Genomic DNA, 23,508 nt, shown 5'->3' on the forward strand with positions numbered 1-23,508 from the left:
GTATTTGCAGGTATACATAAATAATGTATAGAAAAAAAGCATAGCAGATATAGATCAACAGAATAACACACACAAAAAAAACATTTTTGCAGGTATAGATCAATTGAATTTCACATAAACACTCAGCATTAAAGGGATAGATAAAACCCACTAAATTACAGGCATAGATCACAGGTTGCACACCCCAAAGGCCAGCCCTGGCACCTAACCTAACCAGCACCTAAATTACACACACAGGACGTGCCATCTTTGTCCCCAAACAGCCCGCCCTGTGCCATCTTTGTCCCTTAAACACGCTACATGTGCCATCTTTGTCCCATACACACCCTGCCTGTGCCATATTGGTCCCCAAGGCTTAAACACCCTGCTTGTGCCATCTTTGCCTTTCCACAAATCAGTTATACATCTATTATACACACAAACATTTTTACCATCACTCACTAATTCACAGAATCAGTAATTCTCTCACTCTTTCACACAAATTATTTACACATATTCATTAATGCATTCTCACAAATTCATGAATTCTCTCACTCATTCACAATACATCATCACATTAATTCATACTCTCACTCATTCACACAATGCATCCACACATTAATTTACTCTCACTCAGCGGTTGCTGAAAACTAATTCCCGAGCGACCACTTGGTACCCCTCTCTTTCTGCCGCGTCAATAACAGCTGCACAAAAAAAGGTGTTTCAGTTGGGGGGCACATGGTGGGGCACAGCATGATGTAGGGGGGGCATGGCCCCCTCTGCCCCCCCCCCTGTCGACACCACTGGAAACCTGGTTTCGCAAGAAAAATAATGCATTTTTTACTGAGACACTATTTGTTGATATACTGGGCAGCGAACTAATGGCTGATGACTGCATCATTGTTAACTAAAAATAAAAGCATGCATTACTGCTCCTTTTATAGTAGCTACATAAGAACAATGCAAATATTTCCATATTCTAATGTTCTGTTTAGGCTTGCAAGGGATACTATCTTTGTCTGTATTCGGTCACAGGCTTTCTTTTCAGGACCCATTTTTCATGCTTACAAATGCGGTACTGCAAAAAAAAAAATATGAAGGCCTGTGGAACGTGATTTCTCAGAGGGAATACAATGTGGTTTAGCTTTGTAACCAGAAGCTATTATGGGATTAAAGCTTAATGCACGCTCATATTGAACTATTTATGTCTGTCTATCTATCTTTTTCTATTTTTATATTTCTACTCAATATATTTTTTATTTTATATATGTTACTAGAAGTAGATTTAGTATAAAATACTTATTCTGTAGTCATCCTTATTGATCCTTGCTTGTTCTGTAGTTTTTGTTGCACCTTAATAGATTGATACCTTAAGCCACAAACTTGAAACTTTTATTTTTAAAAATAAACTATGCTGAGTTGCTTTTATTATTTTTTTGTTTTGTTTTTTAAGGTGACCTAAGCATAAGAGAGTGGCATGTTTTTTAACCACAAAGTAGACATTGACTAAAATATGCTTGACATTTTCATGTGCTCACAAGTGTATTTGTGGACTTTCTACAGAAATATCTTGTTTGACTTTATGATGCAGCTATCACAGCTTTATTAAACTGGAAAAAGTGTATATGACGTTTTGTCCCTTGATAAATGTCCCCCATTGCATCAGTCATCCTTATGCAAACAATGCACATGCTGCATCAGCTTTAATATACAACATAATTGGTAAAGGGTTTATCCAAATTTAGAACACTAAAAAAAAAATGATGCCTGACATATAATGTAAACAGTTGGCTAATTTAGTGGAAGTGTAGATATCTGCCTCATACTATTTCTGGGCAGCCCTGGTTTGGAAATCTGTCCCTTAATAAAGGTTCCTTCTAGGCTTCTCTAGTGCAGGTTTGAGGGTTCTCTCTCAGACACAGGTGGTTCCATCTGAATTTTTAAAAACAAAAAGATGAATTTACATATATATATATATATATATATATATATAATTATATTGAACTGCTGTATAATGTATTAAATAATACACTCGTAACCCATTTTTGTTCTATAACTAAACGGTCCCTTTTAATGTCACTGACCCCTCCATTAAAGTAGAAAATCATATTAAAGTACTCTAATATGCATTCTTCCAAAACAATATAAAAATAAAGCTCACCTGACACAGAAGCTGCAGACCTGTTTCAGCAGCTACTCTCTTTCCTCCTTTTTTTTTTTTTTTCGTTTCTCGCTGCTGATTGGCTGCTTGAAGAAACCAACCAAGAGCAGGAAAGTGTTCCCTTTTGAAATCAAGTCTACGTGTATGAAATATGAACACATTTTTTTTAATCACTTACCTGAGTTAAAAACTTTAACTTTCCTGGAGCAATTGTCTGTCTCCTCAATGGTCGGATGCTCCCATTGAAATTGATGGAAGTACTTTCCACAAATGTTCACGGCATCTGAACAGACCTTACCAGCTGAGCTCCCTGAGCCAGCTCTGGAGCTTACTGGAGGTGAGCATATCACGTGCAGGGAGATGTGTTGTTTCCATTGGGTTTGAGGCCAGTAGTGAGACATCCTTGGGCTTTTTGAAGTAACTCAGGCTAAAGGCTTTTTTTGTCCTATTTTATTTCAATGTACAATCGACTGTGAACAGCTGGGAGAATGTTAATTTTGAGTGGAACTGAGTCAGTGTTGCTAACATCACTTGTGTGTGTTATAATATATGTGACAATGTTTCTTCAGTTTGATTGATACTTTTTTCAATGTGCTGTTTTCAGTTTTTTTTTCTTCTCTAGTATTTTACCCACCCAACACAAAGTGCTGACAATACCCCACATGCCCTTACATACAACATTAAATATGTACTCCCTATTAAGTAAATATATATATATATATACATACATACATACATACATACATACATACATACATACTTTTTCCAGCCACTGTGTGTGTGTGTGTAAGTGATCCCTTTTGGAGTTACTAGCGTTTTATGTATAACTTTGCCTTACATATGACATGATTTTTATCCAAGTTACAGTAATGAACAAACACAATTTGTTTTAACTAATAACACACATAATCATCGTATTGTTCTTGTCCATATTGAATGCATCATTCAAATGTTCACAGTGTGGGATGGAAGAAGTATGTGAACCCCTAGGCCAGGGGTGTCCAAGTTTTTTTTCTGCAGTGGGCCACTTCATCAGAATTGTATACGTGCGAGGGCCGCGCTCATTTTTCACTGTAGTTTTTAGCGTTTAATTAGATTTGCAGATTAAAATAAAGTAAATGACACAATACTTTTTACTTTTCCTCTGACTGATTTCTGGGCCTAGAAAATTTTGTGACTACGAATTCAGGATTCTGGATAAGTAAAAATGAAATAGTTCTATTTATTCTAGGGATGCATCAAAATTAAAATTCTGGACCGAAACCGAAAATTCAGGGTTCGCTTAGCCAAAGCTGAAAATGACCCCCCACCTTTAAAAATTCCCCGCACCGGAACTCTCCTCACTGACAGCCGGGGAAGGTCTGCGCGATGGATGCAGACAACCCCCGCTGCTAACCACGCCTCCTTCCGGCTGCAGCGGAAGTTGTGTACGCGAATCTCATAGACGTCAGGAGCACCGGTAAGTTTGGGGGGCATAAGACAGGAGGATCCAGGTCCCCCGCAGCGCTGCGGAGGATCTGGATCTTGGTCTCACAGTCGGACCTATTTGAGGTCTGATTATAAGACGATCCCGATTATAAGATGAGGGGTCTTTTTCAGAGCATTTGCTCTGAAAAACACCTCGTCTTATAATCGAGCAAATATGGTATATATAATGAAAATGAGGGCACACCAGGATGCATATAAGAGAAATCACCCAAGAATTCCACTTCTTGGAGGTTGTGTGCACTTTTTCTTACACGTCTTTCTTAAACTTATTGTTTAAGCATTCACTGTAGAATACTTAGTGGTCTTATCACATTATTATGTGTTGTATACAAGTAATATTGTATTGGTCATGGAATTTCTACTGAACTATTTCCCGATTGATTAACATTTGAATGGAAGGCATGGCCCAAATTCCTTGGATTAAAATATGGGGGATTTCTCATTCACACACCACATTCATATATTTTTGGGGTTTCTCATTCAGAAATATATTTTCGAATGGCTGTGTAAACACAGTATGTATTGGTCTTAATTACTTTAAGTACAATTGAGTTAATGGGTTTAACCGTCCATTGACACATTGACGTGTAAACATGAGGCATGGTTCGTAATCTGATTCTCGTTTTTTCCTGTTAGTTTTACTGTTCCTTACTAAATCTGTCTAGTCTGTTCTACGAACTGAATAGGCTCATTTTTCTGCATGTGATTTGATGATTGCTAGGTTCACACCTTGGCAGCTCCATACGTTCTGCTTTAAGCCATTTACAAGTGAACATATTCAGAGAATTGGGCAATAATAACAATGATTTCAGCAGCATTCTTTTTTCCCTATTGAAATTTTGCCAAGTTTTACAAGGAAAAAAAAAAGAATATTAATAGTTTTACATTGTTTAGTCAAGTAATAGCTATTAGCATAAATCATTTATTTAAAACTCCCAGTAGCTTTTGCATTTTGTTTGTCAATCAGTTAAATTATTTTGGAGAAAAAAAAGTTTCAAAGGAAAGGCTTATTTACCTCAGAAGTTGAGATTTTGTGGCAAAACATGCATATTCAACATCCTTCCAACACATTACATTTTGTGCCCTGTAACTTTAAAAAAACACCTAAGCATGTTAATTTTTTCAACATTTTTTGCATTATTTTAATACATTATTCATACCAAATTTTGAACTATACATGATACACATGGTGTTTGGACACCCTCAATAAATGGCACGTGCATGCTGATGCATAGCCCCTGAGCATTCCGTTGGTGTATCATCTTGTTCTGCAGCTTATAACAACCTGTAATTGAGACATTAGTTACTCTTAGGCTAGATTTCCACTTGGTTTTTTTTTGCTAAAAACGCCTATAAAAACGCCAATAGCGCCACCTGGCGTTTTTTTTGTGAAAAACGCAGCAGCCAGATGTTAGCTGTAATTCAATAGGAAATCGCAAAATGCCATTTCCACTTGGCGTTTTTCTGTCTGGCGTTTTTTCAGTCCTCTTTGGCGTTTTTCTGCTTTTTTGGGCTCTGTGGCAGTTTTTCAAAACTGCAGCATGTTGACACTCTGGCGTTTTTTGGAAGAAATCTTGGCTTTTTTTCTCCAATAGAAGTCTATGGGAGAGAAAAAACGCCATGAAAAAGCCATGTGGGTTTATTGCCTTGGCGTTTTTTATGGCATTTTTTCCACAGTTACAATGCAGAGGATGGACCCAGTATCTGTGTGTCCTACGAGAAATAGGCTGAAAACAAACAGTTTCACACAAAACAAAGTCCTGGACTGGTTCATATTGAATTTTACACCATTTGGAACAAACATGCCATTACAAACAAACATACGCGACCGGATCCTGCGTGCCAAAAGCAACAGCAAACAATTTGCACCATCATTTGGGGCCAATCTTCCCAGAGGAGCAGACATTCGAAATAAAGCATGCCTTACAAACCACAGAAAAGAGACAAAAGGGTCTACCAAGTAAATGACATCAGGAGAGGGCAGATACTTCCCATTTATCCTAATCCCTTTTAGCTGGGTGAAACTTCTAACTTGTAAAGGCTGGAAAAACTGCCTAAGGTCAAAAAAAGCAATTTCCACAGAAAGGCTAAAACGCCAGAAAAAACTGCAGAAAAAACGCCAAAACGCAGCTAAATGCAGTGGCAGTTTTCTTGGCAGTTTTCCTGGCGTTTTTCATCAAGAAAAAAACGCCGGACAAAAACCCAAGTGGAAACCTAGCCTTATACATTTATTTAGTGACAAACCAGTTTTTCTATTTTTCTTTTTTCTTTTATTTATAGAGTGTTCTATGAAATCTTAAGAATAAGTCATTCATGCTTTTTAAGGGTGTTCTAGCACATGGTTCTTTTCAAAACAACGAAAGGCTGTGATTATCGCAGCACCCAGACTGTCGAGCTATCTCTGATTTTTAAAATTTGATTAGGGAAAGCTTAGAGCTTTGGAATAATGCTAAAGCGTTTTTTTTTTTGGGAAATTTTAAAGGGATGTGCTTGCTAGGAAGCCAGATTATTTCTCAGACCTATAAAAATGAGCATACTGGATGCTGATTCTGAGCGATAATAATATAAAGATGTACTTGTGCAGAATAAGAGTATGGCCGTATGCTGTGTATCATCCATTGCTATTGAAGTAATCGGCAGATTTAACTCATTAAAAAGGTCTGCATGTTTTGAATGTATACCATGCAGGAGTAGTTGTATGAAATATAAAACTAAACCATTGCTTATTGTTTTTACATTGAAGAAAACAATTGGGGGGAAATGGAAGGTTTTTGTGCAATTTAATAGTGTTTGCAGGAATCAAATGTTCGTTTTATTAAGATTTATTTTGCTGCCTGACTTTCGTGGGTAAAGTAAAAACTGAGCTGCTTCATGGATTTCATAATGTTGACAAATTTAAAATTATGATTTTTTTTTTTCTTATTTAAAGGGACATTTACTGGCATTCTTAGGGGCCTATACTGCCCATCTTTCCACAAAGCAATGATCTAATCAGGTCCTGACAATGGTGCTCCCTCACAGACACACAGCACAGAGATACAGGCTATAGCAACTACAGAATACTGCCTGCCAGGAAGTAATCTAAAGAGAAAGTGTGCGTGAGTGTGTGATACTAATATGGAGAGTAGAACTAGGAGGAAAAATGTGAAAGGTAGATGAGAAAGATAAAATAAAAATGGAAAAGATGATAGAGAAAGATTATTAGAACAGAAGGAAAATATTGCTAAGGGCAGGAAATCCAGAGAAGTAGAAAAGATAAAATGATGGAAAGTGACATCTAAGGCTTGCATAAAATTTTTTTTTAAAACCGTGTTTATTTAAAATAATTTAATGCACAAACTGAGTGTTAAAAACACACAGCAGAATAAAAAAATGTACATTAACATGTGTCATTGTACTCTGTGCACACAACCCTTTTATCTCTTTATCACAATGGCATTTCGCCTTCCTATTTTACTATGACACAAAAGCTATATTTAAAATTTACAAGAACCCAAACATAATATTTCTCAAACTAGGATTTAATAGCAAAAAAAGTTTTGCTAGTAAATATTAATTCATATATATACTATTTTTTCATAATTTATAAAAACTTGAGAAAAATGCATTTCTTGTTTATATTTCCTTTTATTTGCCAACCTTCCCCCCCAGTTATGCACATCTGACCCCAGACATTCCTTATACCTCCATATATGCCACTTGCCCCCTGTGCTCCAGACTCCCTGGTGTATAGGTGGGGCAGCCGGTGAATGTCTGCGTGATGCGCGTAGACAACCTCTGCTGCTGCCCGCCACTTCCACCGGGCTTCTATGACAGAGCACCATAAAGTTATGTCATGCCAGCGCTCTGTCATAGAGGCCCCGGTGGAAGTGGAGGGCAGTAGTGCAGGTTGTCTGCGCGCATCACACACACGTCCACTGGCTGCCGGAGAGGAGGATCTGGAACTTAGTCTTAAAGTCTGACCTCTGTTTGAGGTCGGATTCTAAGACAAAGGGTATCTTATATTCGATACAATCCTTGACAACTGTTTTTCACTGTTTTGTCAATTAGTTGTTGCAGCCCTACAGAAAAGCTATCTGTGCTGGAGAAAGTACATGTTTGCTGTAGTTTTGTCATGTATGGGTGAATGGAGTGCTAAACAAAATGTAAATTTTATTCTGAATGAGAGAATGAAGAAACATATTTTATACATGTATATAAATATAGTGATATTTCTTTCCATTATGATTTTAGCTGTATTAAACCTGAAAAAATAGTTGTCCCAAAACTCCTTAACCTTGTCTTGGTGTTAAGAAAGGATAATTAGCAATAAAAAGAACCTGTATTGAATGTGTTGGGAGTTTTGTAATTATTCAAAATTACTTTTATATGGCTTCAAAAGTGATCAACACAAAATCTTACTGTAATGCCACTTCTATTGACGTTTGATTGCCTGAAAAAATAATTAAAGCCAGCATCCAAAAACTATGTTCTGCAGCACATCTCCTCTCTTTGTATAAAATAGTTAGGCAAGTCCATATGCTTCTTTTGAGCTAAGAATGTGTTAAAAGGTTTTGAATTATTGATTTTCTAATCCCTTCAATAACAGACAGGTCAATCTGTCACTAAAGTGAAGCTTCAATTAGATTAGCAAGGTCAGCGTGATTTATGAGGGCTAAAATAATATCCATCCTAACACACACTGTACCTATTGGGGTTTACAGGTCTGTTTATGTGCTTGAAACTTCAGGACATGGTTTGGCCCAATGGTGACTTCGGAGGGATATTGTTATATTTTTATCCCCCCCCCCCCCTTCATTGTAATAGCTGCCTAATCTGGAAGTATCTGAAAAATATATAGATGGCAAACAAAGCCCATGTAGGTAACGGTTCACAACATGTCAAAGGATAGACATAAGATGAGATAAGGTATACATGTTCCTCATCACTGCCAGTCAGGAGTGTGTGGGTGGGTGATAGTTCCTTCATCATTTTTTCTGGTAAGTGGGAGAGCTGTGAATGTCCGACTGCGCGTGCGCACAGTAATCGAACATTCGACAAACCGGAGAAACTGTCTCAGGCAGACTCTATGTTCCTGGGAGATAAAACACTTTAACTGATAATGTTCATCCCTAGAGTGTCCGCTGTTCATTTAAACAGGGGCATTGTACCTGCCCAAGTTGGGGTATTCTGTGACTCTAGCATGGAGTGGTTTCCTACGAACCTTCTGATGGAGTTAAACAAGTCACCTTGTCTTGCTTTAGGCTTACATAGAATGGCTTGCGACCCATCTGGTAAATGGTCTCCTGCTGGCCTATAAGTACAATAAGCACTTTATATTCTGGCTCCTGTGAGGCAGTGGTCAGTATGCAGGCTAGCTTCTTTTTTCCTCACTTTTTTTGGGGGGAGTCTGTATTCCAAGTTGTTTTGTAGACTATCTGGTTATGTTTCGACTTATACTTCTGCAATTAAACATTCTCCCAGTGTGACGTTAGGATTCTGAGCACATACATCAAGTAGCTTTAGTCAGTCCACAGCGACCTATGTAATAAACTTATAGGGTGACCATTTCTTGTATTGTGCTTAGAAATACTTGTCCAGATGAACAACCTCCTCTTGAGGGTAATTTTCTTCTAGCAAACATTTCTTCCATTGAAGCCAGAATCAGAAAAGAATACCCACAAATAGTAATAAATCATGTTTAAAGAAGACTTTTTGACTTTCTTTTGTTTATGGGATAAAAATCTCCAAAACATTAGTGAATTATCTGAACATATCTTTGATAACTATGAATCGGGAATTTTTTACTTTTTTATTTTTTTTTTTTGTTAATTTTTGATTTTGTAACTGTCAATCAGATTGAAAAACAAACATTACATAAATAATCAAAACGATCCATGTAAAAACAGTTAACAAATAACACTAACAATAACAGGTAATAATTTCTCTAGTCTGTAGCATAGAATATCTGTATCACTGCTCAAGGATTGCAATTATTATCCTTTTATACGGCTGTTTATAAAGAAAAAATTCCCTTGTTGGTGATGTTATAGATATATTGTGTAGGTTGTAGAAAGACTAGGGCTGCAACAAACTAGTATTTTCATAATCGATTTAGTTGGCGGATTTAGTTTTTTCGATTAATCGGATAAAAAAATAAATGTATTTTTTTCATTTATTTAAAAAACCAGGATAAAAAAACTTTGAGAGGGATGCCAACCTCCCCCCCTCCCAGTTATGCACATCGAGCCCAGGCTTGCCACATTCCTCCCAGATATGCCTTATACCCCCAGATATGCCTTATACCCCCCTGATATGCCACTGTGCCCCCTGATATGCCTTATACCATCATAGAAGCCCCAGCTGAAATGCCGGCAGTAGCGGAGGTTGTCTGCCAGAGAGGAGGATACAGGTCCCCTGCAGCGCTACCGGCGAACGTTGCGCAATGCGCGCAGACGACCTCTACCATTGGTACTTCCGCCGGGGCTTCTATGGTGGAGCACCAGAAGGTCATATCACACTGGTGCTGAATCAAAGCCCCGGTGGAAGTTGAGGACAGTAATGGAGGATCCGGGTCCCCTGCAGCTTTGCGGGGGATCTGGATCTTAGTGTCACCTAGAATGTAAGTTCCTGCGGGAACTGGGCCCTTCATTCCTCTTGTATCTGTAGGTCAATCGCTGTATTGTACTTGTCGTTATCTGTAAAATTTTCATCTTGTACAGCGCTGCGGAATCTGTCGGCGCTTTATAAATAAAGTATAATAATAATTTGCATTTGCTCTGAAAAAACCCTCATCTTATATTCAATACAATCGATTCAACTAATCTATTATGAAATTTGTTGGCAACAATTTTTATTATCTATTAGTTGTTTCAGCCCTAAGAAAGACCAAACACTTTGGGTGGTGATGGTTGCCCTGTACCTACTAACACTTTGCATGTAATTTGGGGAATGCTGCTTTTCTGTTTTCATTTCTGAAATAATCTGAAGACAATTGTGAAATCCGGATCTTCCTCATGTCCTTTGGTTCCAATGACAATATGGCTAAACCAGACACCCACAACCTGTGAACATTATGCCTAATGATTACGCTTTACGTAACAGTGGACAGAAGGATTTTGATTACCTTTCTTTGTTTAACTGTTCTTTAAGTCCTATAACAGTTGTATAATGTAATAACTGACTATCTAGCTATTAAATTAAGCGTGCCGGATTTCCTTCCCTTTAAATAATATGGTAGAAACATCCGTTTGCCCTATTTGGAGGCCCATGTGTGAATGCAATACAAACACAACTATTACGTTGCAATTAAGATTAAATTATGGCAATCCAGTTTGACAAGGCCATTTGAGTGAAACTTGAATTGCTCCCGTTTCACTTAAACGCTGTATATGGGGAGTATTTTAAAAATTATTAGAATCCTCAAAATGTAATATCTTAGATTGTTTTCACTCTCGTTCTGCTCTAAACAATTCCTCTGTGTCCTTTGTCAGGTGTTGCCTTGGAAATGTTATGTGCTGAATCAATGAAATCACTGGTGAGCGTAGAAAAGAAAAAATATCTACAGCTATTGTGAAGATGAAAACTTGTTCTGGTGATAAACCATTCTTTGCTGGCAACTCATTTTTCTTTTAATTATAGATTTCTTTCGAGTTTAATTATAGACTTCTTTAGTTAAGAACCAGCAGGATTCATGCTCATAGAAACATTTAATGTATTTTTTTTCTATGCAGGTGTGATGTTGTAGATTGAGTTCCAGGAGATCGATAAAACTTTTTCTTTGCAAATGAGTATGCTACCTTCTTAACGTTCTGGTTTTCTTCTTTGCACATATGTTAAGCTTAATACCCTGGCATCACATAAAACTTTTCAGTTTTAATGGCACACACTTCTATTTGCAGCCACACACTTACTTGCCCTAACATACACATACTTTTAAAATACAAACATACTCTCACTCTCTTTTCTCATTCCCATTCCTCCTTTCTTTCTTTCTCTTCTTTTCTTTATCCATTGTCTATCTTATTTATCTCCTTACTGTCTCCCCCCTTTCTCATCTGTATCATTATATGCTCCCTTTGTCACAGTCTCTCTCGTTTCTCTATCTCTCATATCCATTTCTCTTTAGTGCTCCCCTTTCTCACTAGCATATACCTCCCTAATCTCTTGGCCTCCTTTCTTCACATACATTTCTTTTGCCCCCTTCTCCCCATCACTTACCTTTTTCTACTAACCATGTACAGTGCCCATATACACACGTATACCCTGCTTTTACACACACCAGCCGATGCACACGTATACCCTGCCTTTATACACACCTGCCCATACGTGTGTGTGTGTGTGTGTGTGTGTATATATATATATATATATATATATATATATATATATATATATATATATATATATATATATATATATATATATATAATATACACATATACACACATATGACCTGCAAAAGAGGAATTTGTATTTATTGGAAAAAGACCTAGAGTGCATCTATATTACTTTGCCTTGTTACCTAGCACCAGGCTACAACAGAATTGGTTTGGAGTGCAATAGCATATTATTGGTTATATATGTATATATATATCTTGTCCACCCATTGTGCCGCGTTACGGAATTTGATGGTGTTATATAAAACAATAAATAATAATATACTGCCTGTATACTTATGCACTCCTATTCTCCCCATCTTTCTTCCCCCATATCTCTTTCATCTCTCCTTCTGTTCCCCATCCCACTCATTTGTTGCTCTGCCCCCTTCTGGTCACCATCTCATTCATTTTACTGTCTGCACCCTCCCTTCTCCCCATCTTTTTAATTTCACTGCACTCTCTTCTCATATGTTTAATTTCACTGCACCCTCTCTTCTCCTTATCGCTTTCATTTCACTATCTGTATCTTCCCTTTTCCCCATCTCCTTCTGCTCTTCATCTTTCATTTTTCCTTCTGCCCCCTTCTCTCTATCGCTTTCATTTCTTTCTTTGCCCACTTCTCTTACCTTTCTCCCAATGCTTTTCTTCTTCATCCTCTTCTGTGGTGGAAGCCCAAGGTCGGTTTTTGCAAAGCTCAGCTTCAGACTCCTACGCGGTGAACATAGCTTCCCTGCAGAGAGCTGGCAAATGACTCCCTATCCTGGTGCTCAGCAACAAGCACTGGCCCACAGCATGAGGGAGCGCTCAAGCAGAGGTCTGCAGAATTAGACCTTGGGCTTAATTTTTGGCTGGTTAGTTGGAGATATGTGATCTCCTCAACCAGTCCAGCATCTGCTACTGATAAGTTCCTGGAACATAATAGTACAGGGACAAATTTACAAATCCTGGCACTGTCAGGACAGTTGGCAGGTATGATGTATGTTACAAAGTGTCCTTATTATGTAATCTATGAAGTTTCCTTTGTTCATATTTATAAAATTGTGCTCTGTTCATTCGATCACATGCAACCACATGAAAAGCAGAGTGGGCAGAATCGATGTGTGCTTTTTTGCGTGCCCTTTCTGTTGCCCATTATATTATTGTCCACTGTGACAGTTTAGTGACAAACCTAATGAGTGCTGAAAGATTTTTCTTGATTGAAATGCGTTCTGAGGACCATTACATGATAGATGACTTCTTTTTAAATAATAAGACAAGCAGAGAAAATATTCCTTCACAATCTGACCCCAATATCACTCTATTTATTCAGTATCCTTTGTACAAATATATATTCAAAGTTGGACGGCGGCATTTTAAATAGTACATTTTGAAAAAGAGATTTCTTATTATGGTACAATATACAAACCTGTATATGTGGTTAATGGTATATTGGAAAGGCAAATTAAGTGGAATATAATAAAGAAGAAAATGTAAACATTTATCTGTTATCCTTGTTGAATGAGACGTTTCTAGCTGTCTTTATAGACCTTGCTTTGTGCACCTCTATATGGACAAAAGTATTATTGAAATCTGGGTTTGGGCTGGGCGCAGTAAAGGATAATCTTGATGCTTCTGCATACCAACAAATTTTGGACAATGCTATGCTTCCAACTTTGTAAGAACAGTTTTAGGAAGGCCCTTTTCTATTCCAACATGACTCTGCCTCGGTGCACAAAGCAAGGTCTATAAAGACATGGTTGGATGAGTTTGGTATGGAAGAACTTGACTGTCCTGCACAGCGCCCTCAACCCCATCGAACACTTTTGGGATGAACTGGAATGGAGATTGTGAGCTCACAAATGCTCTACTGGATGAATGGGCAAAATCTTGTAGAAAGCCTTTCCGGAAGAGTAGAAGCTGATATAGCTGCAAAATGGGGACCAACTACATATTAATGTCTATGTATCTAGAATGTAATGTCATAAAAGTACCTGTTGGTGTAATGATCAGGTGTACCAAACGTTTGTCCAATATAGTGTATTTTAAACCTGATGCAAATATGATTGGCGCACTACCAGGGTTTAGTTGAAATCACCAGTATCCGAGGTGGCCCCCTGAACAATGAATGAATATGGGAAAAAAAACTTGTAGGAACTTTAATATGCAGTCAATAGAAGAAATCCTTTACATTAGAAGAAGCTGCTGCTCTTCGCCTCCTGCCTGGTCCGACTTTTCACACCATTTGACTGCATGAAGCAGCAAGTCAGTGACCGTAAAGTGAAACCAATTAGGTCGCTTTACACGCATGCTAGACCCTCCTCCCCCTCAATGGCCACCAGGCCAATGCTGGAGCTAACTGTATACCACATGTCCGTAAAAGATGAGATCCTAGAATATTAGTCTGCTTATAGAAACAGGGCATAGGGAGCATAACATCCTGATCTTTGTGGAACATTACTGATTTTCAGGCACAAATAGCTGCCAAACTGTAATGCTTTAGCTGGCAGTGGGAGATCATGGGGACACCTGCAATGTGGGTGGTGGGATCAGTCTGTCATCCTTGGTGAAGATGCCCACATGTTAATTTCTGAATACACTATTGGCCCAGGTATAAACATTACTTTAAGTGCAGCAAGATTAAACTTTTCTTTTTCTAGGGTTGAAGGTTTAAAAAAATACCCCAAATAATGACTTACATTTAGACCAATGTAGTATTCATATTAGTAGTGTTTTCATTTAAAAATACAGTAGAGCTAAAGTAACTCCTCTAGAATATAGCATCAGGTTGATGTATTGATTGATTGATATCCACAGTGTTAGGGGAAAGGGAGTGGATGTTTTATAGGTCCCTTTGTCCATGTAGATGGTTCAAATTAGAGTCTAATGGTCCAGTTGATTCAGAAGGGAAAGCTCCCAGTCTTATCCACATAATAAAACATTGATTTTAATTTGGCATATTGAGCCTGTTCTAGTCCACTAGAGGATGACAGATGAATATAGTGGCAAAGGTTCATCATGAACAAATAATGTGGTTAGTACTTGCTCTCACAATACAAATACCATAATTGAAATGGACTTGGGCTAAAATGAGAAAGTGGATCTACATGTATGAGATTTTCTTGACATTTACTCAAATTCAAATCCAGATTTGTAGAGTATTTTATCATCATTAAGGTGTAGTAGTGTTGAAGTCCCTGCTGATGGAGAATGACGTGCAGACATCATCAAGGGACTATCCCTGTGTACATAATTAATGAGTTCAGCAATCCTACTGTGAGGAGATATCCCAGGTTTCTCTTGTTTATTTGTGTTTTATTTTGTGATCAGTTTGAGTAAATCTAGTCATTTTTTCATGCCTGGACAAGTAATTTAATATCTTTTCAATGGAGTAGACGACCAGAATAATTAGATTATAAGAGAAGTACTTTTCTGCAGACCCCTATGTCCAGCTACAGAAGCGACGTAACTCCATTTTAGAATAGATTATCTATCTAGTCATCTGGGAAGTATATAGTATTGATTGGCAGGAGGAAAAAGATTGCCAAGAATATTATTTTGAGTAGATTAGATCTTGGATTTAACACAAGTTTTTTAAATTGCAAGAAAAAAGTCAGGAGGAATGATAAACTCTGGAGTAGAATCTGAGAAGGAATTAGAATCAGGTCTATCAGTAATGTTCTTACTTTTCTAGCGTCCATTTTAGGGCCAATACAAAATAGGCTGGTATGAGGAAATGAATGCGCAAGTATTAGAATTCTGTGACACTTACTTAGATTATGGTGCAGATCTGTCCATTATTTTGATCATTAAAGAAGGTACAGTCCCTGCTGGTGGAGAATGACGTGCAGACTTCATCAAGGGACTGTCCTTGTGTACAGTTCTGTGAGTGTTTGCTCCTTCGGAATTTCTTCTATTTTTGCAAATTTGTCAGACTTATAGGTTTCAGATAATCTGTGTCTAATTTTAAAATTAGTTTGATTACCCGAGTAAATACAAAATTCAGTTTAAATGATTATTTCATGAAGGAAACAAGCAATCCAACCCTATCTGGCCCTTCGTGAAAAAGTTAATTGGGTTCAATTTCACTAGTCACACCGAGACACACACACTGATAGCCCTCTTAAATCTAAACACCAATTAAACAGAACCTATTATCTTGCAAAGTGAAGAAGGCTGAAAAGTCCCAAAAAGCAACGCATGATGCCACAGTCTAAAGATATTCAAGAACAGATGTGAAACAAAGTCATTGGCATCTATCAATTTGGAAAGGGTTACAAAGCCATTTCTAAGGTTCTGGGTCTCAAGAGAATCATGGTAAGAGCCAATATCTACAAATGAAGAATAATTTGAACAGTGGTGAATCTTCCAAGGAGTGGCTGGCCTACCAAAATTTCTCAAAGAATACATCAACAACTCATCCAGGTGGTCACAAAATAACCCAGAGTAACTTGACACCCAAGAGTTTAGGTGTAATATTCTGTGGACTGATGAGTCAAAAGTGGGATGTGGGTCCCATTACGTATACAACATTCCACAATAAAAACATCATGCCAACAGTCAAAGACAGCGGTGGTAGTGTGATGGTCCGGGGCTGCTTTGCTGCTTCAGGACCTGAGCAACTTGCCATAATTGATGGAAACCATGAATACTGCTCTGTACCAACAAATCCTGAAGGTTGAATGTCTGGCCATCAGTTCGTGACCTAAAGTATGCCACTGTTCATGGAAAAGGATGAATCCAAAAATACTGGAGGCTGGAATGCATGTAGAATGATGCTTTGTCACAAAAGGGGCCTAAAGCCAACAGTTGTGTGCATGTGCTAGCCGCCTTCTGAAACCAGGTCCCTGCAGGATTCAAAAGGTATTCAACCACATTTGGACTACTTTGCCAGATCTGCAATCAAGTTTCTTAATGCATATTTTGTATAATTATACATGTTTTCCTGTATATGTACCAAATATGTGCCAAATGCTGGTATTCTGCTGGTACCTTTTGAAATGTACACCCCTGTGTGTCATTAGAAATGATTACCCTGTTTCTTAGCAGCAAAAAAATGTAATTTAGGGTTTATTCAGTAACTAGAGAGTTAGGTTTAATTGCTTATCACAGCGATCAAAGAAGAGTTTTAATGTGTGGAACCCTCAACAAACCCTATTTGTTGGTGTTTGGGATACACCTACAAGCCAAGTGCTATATTTCTATCGGTTGATACATTTCCATTACGCATTAGCTATGTAGAAACACAAGCAACCTGTCAGAAGAAGTCGGCGTCTTTAAATATAGCTTTGCTTGTAGGAGGAAGGAAGTTTGCCGATCTAATCTCTTTTTAGTATAGCCTAAAAAATGTTTCTGATTCAAAAATATACACTCCCAGGAGCTAAAAAATATTGCTTAGTATTGCCTTTAATTAATATACTGTACATATGTATGATTTAAACATAATACTAGGTTTGTTTTTTAATAAAAGAATAGAATGTTATTTTGAAATCTAAAGCTATGTGTGTGTAAATTGGTCCTGTATATACAGATCAAGTGTCCATCTTTTAGGTGGGGAAAATGAAAGAAAGGGAAGAGAGTGAGCGTGTGTAAGGGTGCTGCCTGGCACAGCTTCTAATGCCGGGGGGGGGGTTATGTGAAGGTGTTCTGTTCAAAACTCTGCCATATTGTGAGGCATTAAAAAATGATCAGCCATGTCTGTTGTGACTGATTTTAATTTCTGAGACCGCCCGGAAATCTTTATTGCAATTTGCTGTGACGTCACCTTGATACATCCCCTTTATAGGAGGATGAAAAGAAGACTGTGCTAGTAGCTTAAAATTGCCACTAAACCTATAAAGCAGGAAGCCGGCAGCAGGGTTATACTTGGGAACTAAATCCGTAACGCTGATAAACCTAAAGGACTAAAACCAAAACTTTGTTCCCCTAAAAGCGAAAATATTTCTTGGCGAAACGTGTGATCGGCTTTTTTTTCTTGCTTTTTTTTTTTTTGTATTGGGTTTTTGATTCTTTACTGTAGGGAAACCTTTATTTTGAGAGGGAGCCCTGCTTGGAGATAGCTACCCCTACCATATACCACCAGCAATTTGGAATCCAAGGGGATGATATTAGAATGGTTTATAGACTTCCTCTTACCTGAGATTGTGATTGCCCCAGGATTCAAGGCCCACCATTAGTGATATGCTAGTAGTTTCCAAGGTAGGAATATGGAGCTGTGGGGATGTGAGGGCTTCGAAGATTCAGTTTTCATGGAAAAGAACATTTAGATTCTATTGAGGCAATTTACTGATCGAAAAACACAGAGGGTCGAATCTGCTGTATAAGTTATTTTCTTATCCTAACAGCAGGGGTAAACAGGCATACCCCACATTAACGAACACAATGGGGCCCAGAACATGTATGTAAAATAAAAATGTACTTAAAGTACTTTGGCCAATTCATATAACCAAAACCTCTCATTTATATTATGTTTATATATTTGTTGCCAACTTTATTAGGGTAAGAAGCGCAGACAGTTTTTGTTTTTTGTATACATTGTACAGCCAATACACTGTTTTTGCAGCATGCTTACACCTGTTTGGTAGGCCTCGTATTATACATCTGTATTATTTGAGCCTGAGACTAGCTTAGCGCACAGACATTTCTTCTTTTCACTTAAAGTAAAGGACTACTCTTTTCGCTTATCAACGCATGTGCTGCACTGCAATCTGTAGGTCATTTTCCACCACATAACGCTCAAATTACATGAAGGATGCCAAGTGAGCGAATGTAAACCGGGAAATGGTTGTGCTGCAGCTATGTCCTTACTTGCAAGTGTCCTTAAAGTGGGGTACAGGCTGTGAGCAGGACCATTCCTACCATATAGGCAAGCTGTCAAGGATATCACTGGCATAGAAAAAAATTAATCTGATGGCAGTGCCCCCTACTAGCTCAAATAGTTGCACGCAGGAGGACGTGGCAGCGGCAGCGTTTCCATATGGTGCTATAAAACCAAGTGCCTGGGCTGGCTGTGAGACAAAAGTGGACTGCTCTACCTTACTATATTATTAAAATGTAAGCACGGCCTGCATTATATATTTAAATAGTGATCACATAAGCACTGTGCTATTTTGTAACATTTTATCTTTGTCATTTTTTTTCTTACAAATTGATTGATGTAAATAGAAAACTTGGCCCTATGCAAAGGCTATCATAAGGAAATATCTCATTTTAATGCCTGTGTGCTAAAGGTCTTGGTAATGTTCATCGTGTGCTTTTTACTAGATGCAATAGGGCCCATGTTGCCCACAAAGTTCTACCTTTGCCTAATTTTTAAGTCGCTCCCTGCAGCTTGATTACTTGTCTCTTAGGCTGTTGGTGGGTGCTGGTGAGATGCAGTTTATATAACAGTACTGCAAGATGGGAAGTGGGGAGCAATTACCGGCAACCAAACAGCTCTGTTTATTTCATAAAAAATAGCATTTGTAAGTAGGCCTTACTGCTCCATTAATGGTAAATTTTGTCGTTCCCTGTAACATTTGCCTGTTTAATGTTGTCAACAATGCCAGCTTTGGGGTCTTTAGTGTTATCCTGCTGCCTTCCTCTAGTATCCTTGGATCTCTTCCATCTTGTCACAATAATCACTGCCACTTGTATATACAGCCTTTTGCACCACCTTACCAGACATATATGGGTCAGGATATGATATATTATGGCCTACATTGCTGATAACACGGAACAAAAAGGCGCTGGTGCCATAGGTATCCATTTTAGTCACCAATACGCCTGTCTCTGTTGACATTTGCAGAGGACGCCATGTAAAGTGTAGGAGTCTCAGAACAAACTAATCAAGCGTACTTCTGTTTCCAGGAAGTGATACTTAACTTTAATCGCCATGCATTATCAGAAATATCCTGTTCTTATAAATAGTAGTCCCTTCAAAACTCCCAGCTATATTATTAAAAATAACGATTTAACGGTGGCTCTCCCCACCTACAGCCTGTGGTTGTGATGAGTTTGTTATTTCATGTAAAGGGAAGAGGTGTGAATTCATTGAAGTGAGTTGGCGCGTGCATGCAAATACCTGTATGAACAGTGCTTGTGTGTATAAGCCAACAAAAAGAAGGAAAGTATGGTAATCTTGTGTTCATCAGGGTAATGGTTCAACTGCTCTTTTGCGATTTCACTGAAGTTTTGCGCGTTTGTTTTACTTCTTTTGTTCTCTAAACAAGTCCTATGTTAAAAGTTCTGCATTTTACATGAAAATAGGACTGGAGTGGTCATATTTAACATATCGATTCTCTTATTATAACAAATAGTTGTTTTATTTTACGTATGATTTCCTACACCCAATGTGAGACTTCTGTTTAAATCAGCCTCTTTGTTGGAGGATTAAAATGACACTCCAGTCATCGTAATAAGCACATGATGGCTAAATGCCTTCTTTAATGGTTTTTTCATTTTCTACTGCACGTTTAATTGACCAGATTCTCCCTCTATGGATTTGCACTGTGCTCCTTCCCCCAGCTCTATGGCTTGCGGGAAATGCTGGCTAGCATGAAAATTCCAGGATGATCCAAGAATTCAATTAGATAAAACTAAAGATGATTATCTATTCTTGGCATTCTTGTTTCAGTGATTATTTGGAGAGGGCAATGAGCTTGGGAAATATCAATGGTTCCGGAGCGGCTGAGCAGAATGGCTGATTTTGGTTCTCATACCTTCTGCAGTTAATTTCTCTGGGACCAATGATGAGACTGCCGTGAACCATGAGTTCATCTCTACAAGGCATGTTTAGGTGGAAACCGTTTGCAGAGAACAATGCCATAGGATGAGATTTAAATTTAGCTGTGGTTGTTGGTTAGTTAAAGGTAAAGTTAGGTAAAGCCCTACTAATATTACAGGTAAGGAGGTAGTTTGACATTTAGTCTACTCTGAAAGGGGGAGATTATATATATATATATATATATATATATATATATATATATATATATATATATATATATATATATATATATATATAATCTCATAACTTTCTTGTAACTTATTTTTGATGTGCTATACATCTACCAGTGTTACTTTTAATATATAAATCCATCCTTATCTAGCTGTATTAAAAATGTGTATTTTGAGGTTTGCCTTTTTTCATGTTAGCTATTTTCGGCGGTGATTGAGAGTTCTATTTTATTATTCACACGTTCTTGGTGATTGTGTAATTCACCTGAACACCGCGGTAGCATCTGCCTCACTTCTGTTTGTTTTCTCTCGTTTCGCAGGGCAGACAGTCTTCAGAACAATACTTGGATGGGTGTCAATCAAGCGTGTTCCTAGGAGTATAATCAACCGAGATGTCTTGAAGATGTTAAACTGACAGACGCCACTAGGAGTGAGTATTCTTGAAGAGTGTTTTTTTTTTTTTCTTCTTACTGTTTTTCTTCCATGTATCTTATACTGGCTTTGATATTAACCTATTGTATGCTACAGGGTTCCACCATTTTGCGGTGCTCAAATCGTATATTGCTTGTGCTGTTGAATATGACGTGCGTCTCCCTAGAAAGAATACCTTTCCATAATGAAAGCACTAGTTACTCAGCAAAAAATAACATTCTGGAGATCAATAGATCACTCCAATATGTCAACGGTACTGGAAAAAAGACATGTATGTTGCGTTAGTGTTTTGTTAAGAATTCAATAGCTATGTGTTTTGTTTTTTTAGTCTGGGTCAGTATTACGTGCTTAGATCATGTTTGAAATGTATGTTTTATAGGGCATAATATTTACCAAAATGCACCTTGCCACTTCCTTTTTTTGTTTCATTATAGCATTTGTTTCTAAATCCTTCAATACGTGTGTGTGAACGAACATCCCACCTACGTCTCAGCACACCCAATCCCTTGGTGCTGAGTGCCAAGTAAATCACAGTGCTGCAGAGTATGATGGTGTTCTAAGAATCCATCAATAATTATAATACAGTTCTATGTATTTGCCAACATTATAGCCGGCATAATACATATGTAGGAATAAGAGGTTTGTACATGGAGTCAGTTTAAGAGGATAAGTAGAGGTTTGTAGGTGAGTGTGTGTGTGCTTGTGCATATATATTATATATACCAAAGAGTCATCCCACAATGTTCTCTGCCTTGGTAGAACATTGTTATAAACCAGAGATCTACCCATTTAACCTCCATGAGCTTTATTACCGTATTATTTATTTTAACATGGCTGCAAAGGTACACTATTATTTACTTTTTAAATGTGCTGAGTAGTCATTGTGTTAAGTAAAAGCCATAACACTTTTAATCTGAATGGACGGTATTGACAGTGATTAGTTGCACGAACGCTGTTCTTGACTTAATGGCGTATGGTACTATTCGGTTTAACTGCTAACAATGCTTTGTTCCTTTTATTGGCAAAACCTAAGGCTAATGGATATACGGAGAAGTTTCAATCTGTCTTGCTTTGCCTGTATTGTTTCAACGTATAACCATAATTTATAATGCTGCCTAGTATTTGTACTCTGCAAAAAGGGTTGTGATTGAATAACATTGTCCACAGTTCTGTATTATTCAATAAAACACGTGTAGTTAAGGCATATTTTCTCCATGCATAGGTTCTTCTAGTGATCTAATATGTCTCAAAGGGATAAATTAATTGTTAGTGAGAGTGACCCCATGGAATAGTAATTTATCCCCTTTGCAGCATAATATTCCACTGATCCACATAATAATAATACACAGAAGTCTGTGACCAGCTGAGTATTACAGGTACGTTCACACCTAAACCCAAGTGCTGCCTCACCAACTCCAGTCCTATAATGCATGTGATGTTCTGTATCTCTGTTTTGGACCCAACTCCTACTGTGTGCATACACTTGATATGGCCCTTTTTGTAATATAAACAGAGATCCTATATTGGCGATGATTGTTACATTTTGCATTCATTGTAGGTTAATGATATCCCATCAATGCAGCAGCATCATGCATTCAAGTCATTGGAACTGTTGAGTGAGACACTCTTACAAGCCACTCTGTTGTCTTTAACGGCTTAAAGGGCATGGCTCCATATGGTCCTCGGAGCAAACATCAGCTGGGTAGTAACATGATTAAAGACTGGCTTGTTTTGTGTCTGTGTTTCCTTCCAAGGAATTCTGTATAATGTTGTCATTTTTTGTATTGTAGACTGAAATATATAAATGGAGCATTAAAGGTGCTGGTTTGTGGCTTTGATGGTTATCTTTTCAACATCTTATAATAAGGACCTTTGTTCCTGGGCCACTATAATGTATTATACAATAGTTTCTGGTTTTAGCAACGTACTGTTCTTACTTCTGCAAAGCCTTTGCGCAGTGCAGCAGGAAGACACATCGACAAGCAAAACCGGCCTGTTGTGATGTCTACGAGATGACCGAATAGGCATCCTGCAGGCGTACAACAGATTCTCGCTGTTCATCTGAAAGGCAATCCTAACGAGGTCACGGATAATGCATGGTGGGAAATGGACATGGCCCGATATGGGTGGGAAAAACAGGTTATCGTGGGCTGCTGTCAACCTCTGCTGTTTGTGCCAAGA

General features: G+C 37.9%; 1 protein-coding gene across 1 annotated transcript in view; it reads left to right on the plus strand.

Annotated features, from left to right (window-relative positions):
• The window catches only part of OTUD7A (OTU deubiquitinase 7A), an 87,886-nt gene that overhangs the window by 13,454 nt on the left and 50,924 nt on the right, over nucleotides 1–23,508 (plus strand). The window contains exon 2 of the mRNA XM_053465100.1: nucleotides 21,216–21,325. The gene's annotated coding sequence lies outside the window, so the exon portion shown is untranslated. The remainder of the gene's footprint in view (nucleotides 1–21,215; nucleotides 21,326–23,508) is intronic.

Source organism: Spea bombifrons, chromosome 4 (assembly GCF_027358695.1).
Source record: "Spea bombifrons isolate aSpeBom1 chromosome 4, aSpeBom1.2.pri, whole genome shotgun sequence".
Taxonomy (NCBI): Eukaryota; Metazoa; Chordata; class Amphibia; order Anura; family Pelobatidae; genus Spea; species Spea bombifrons.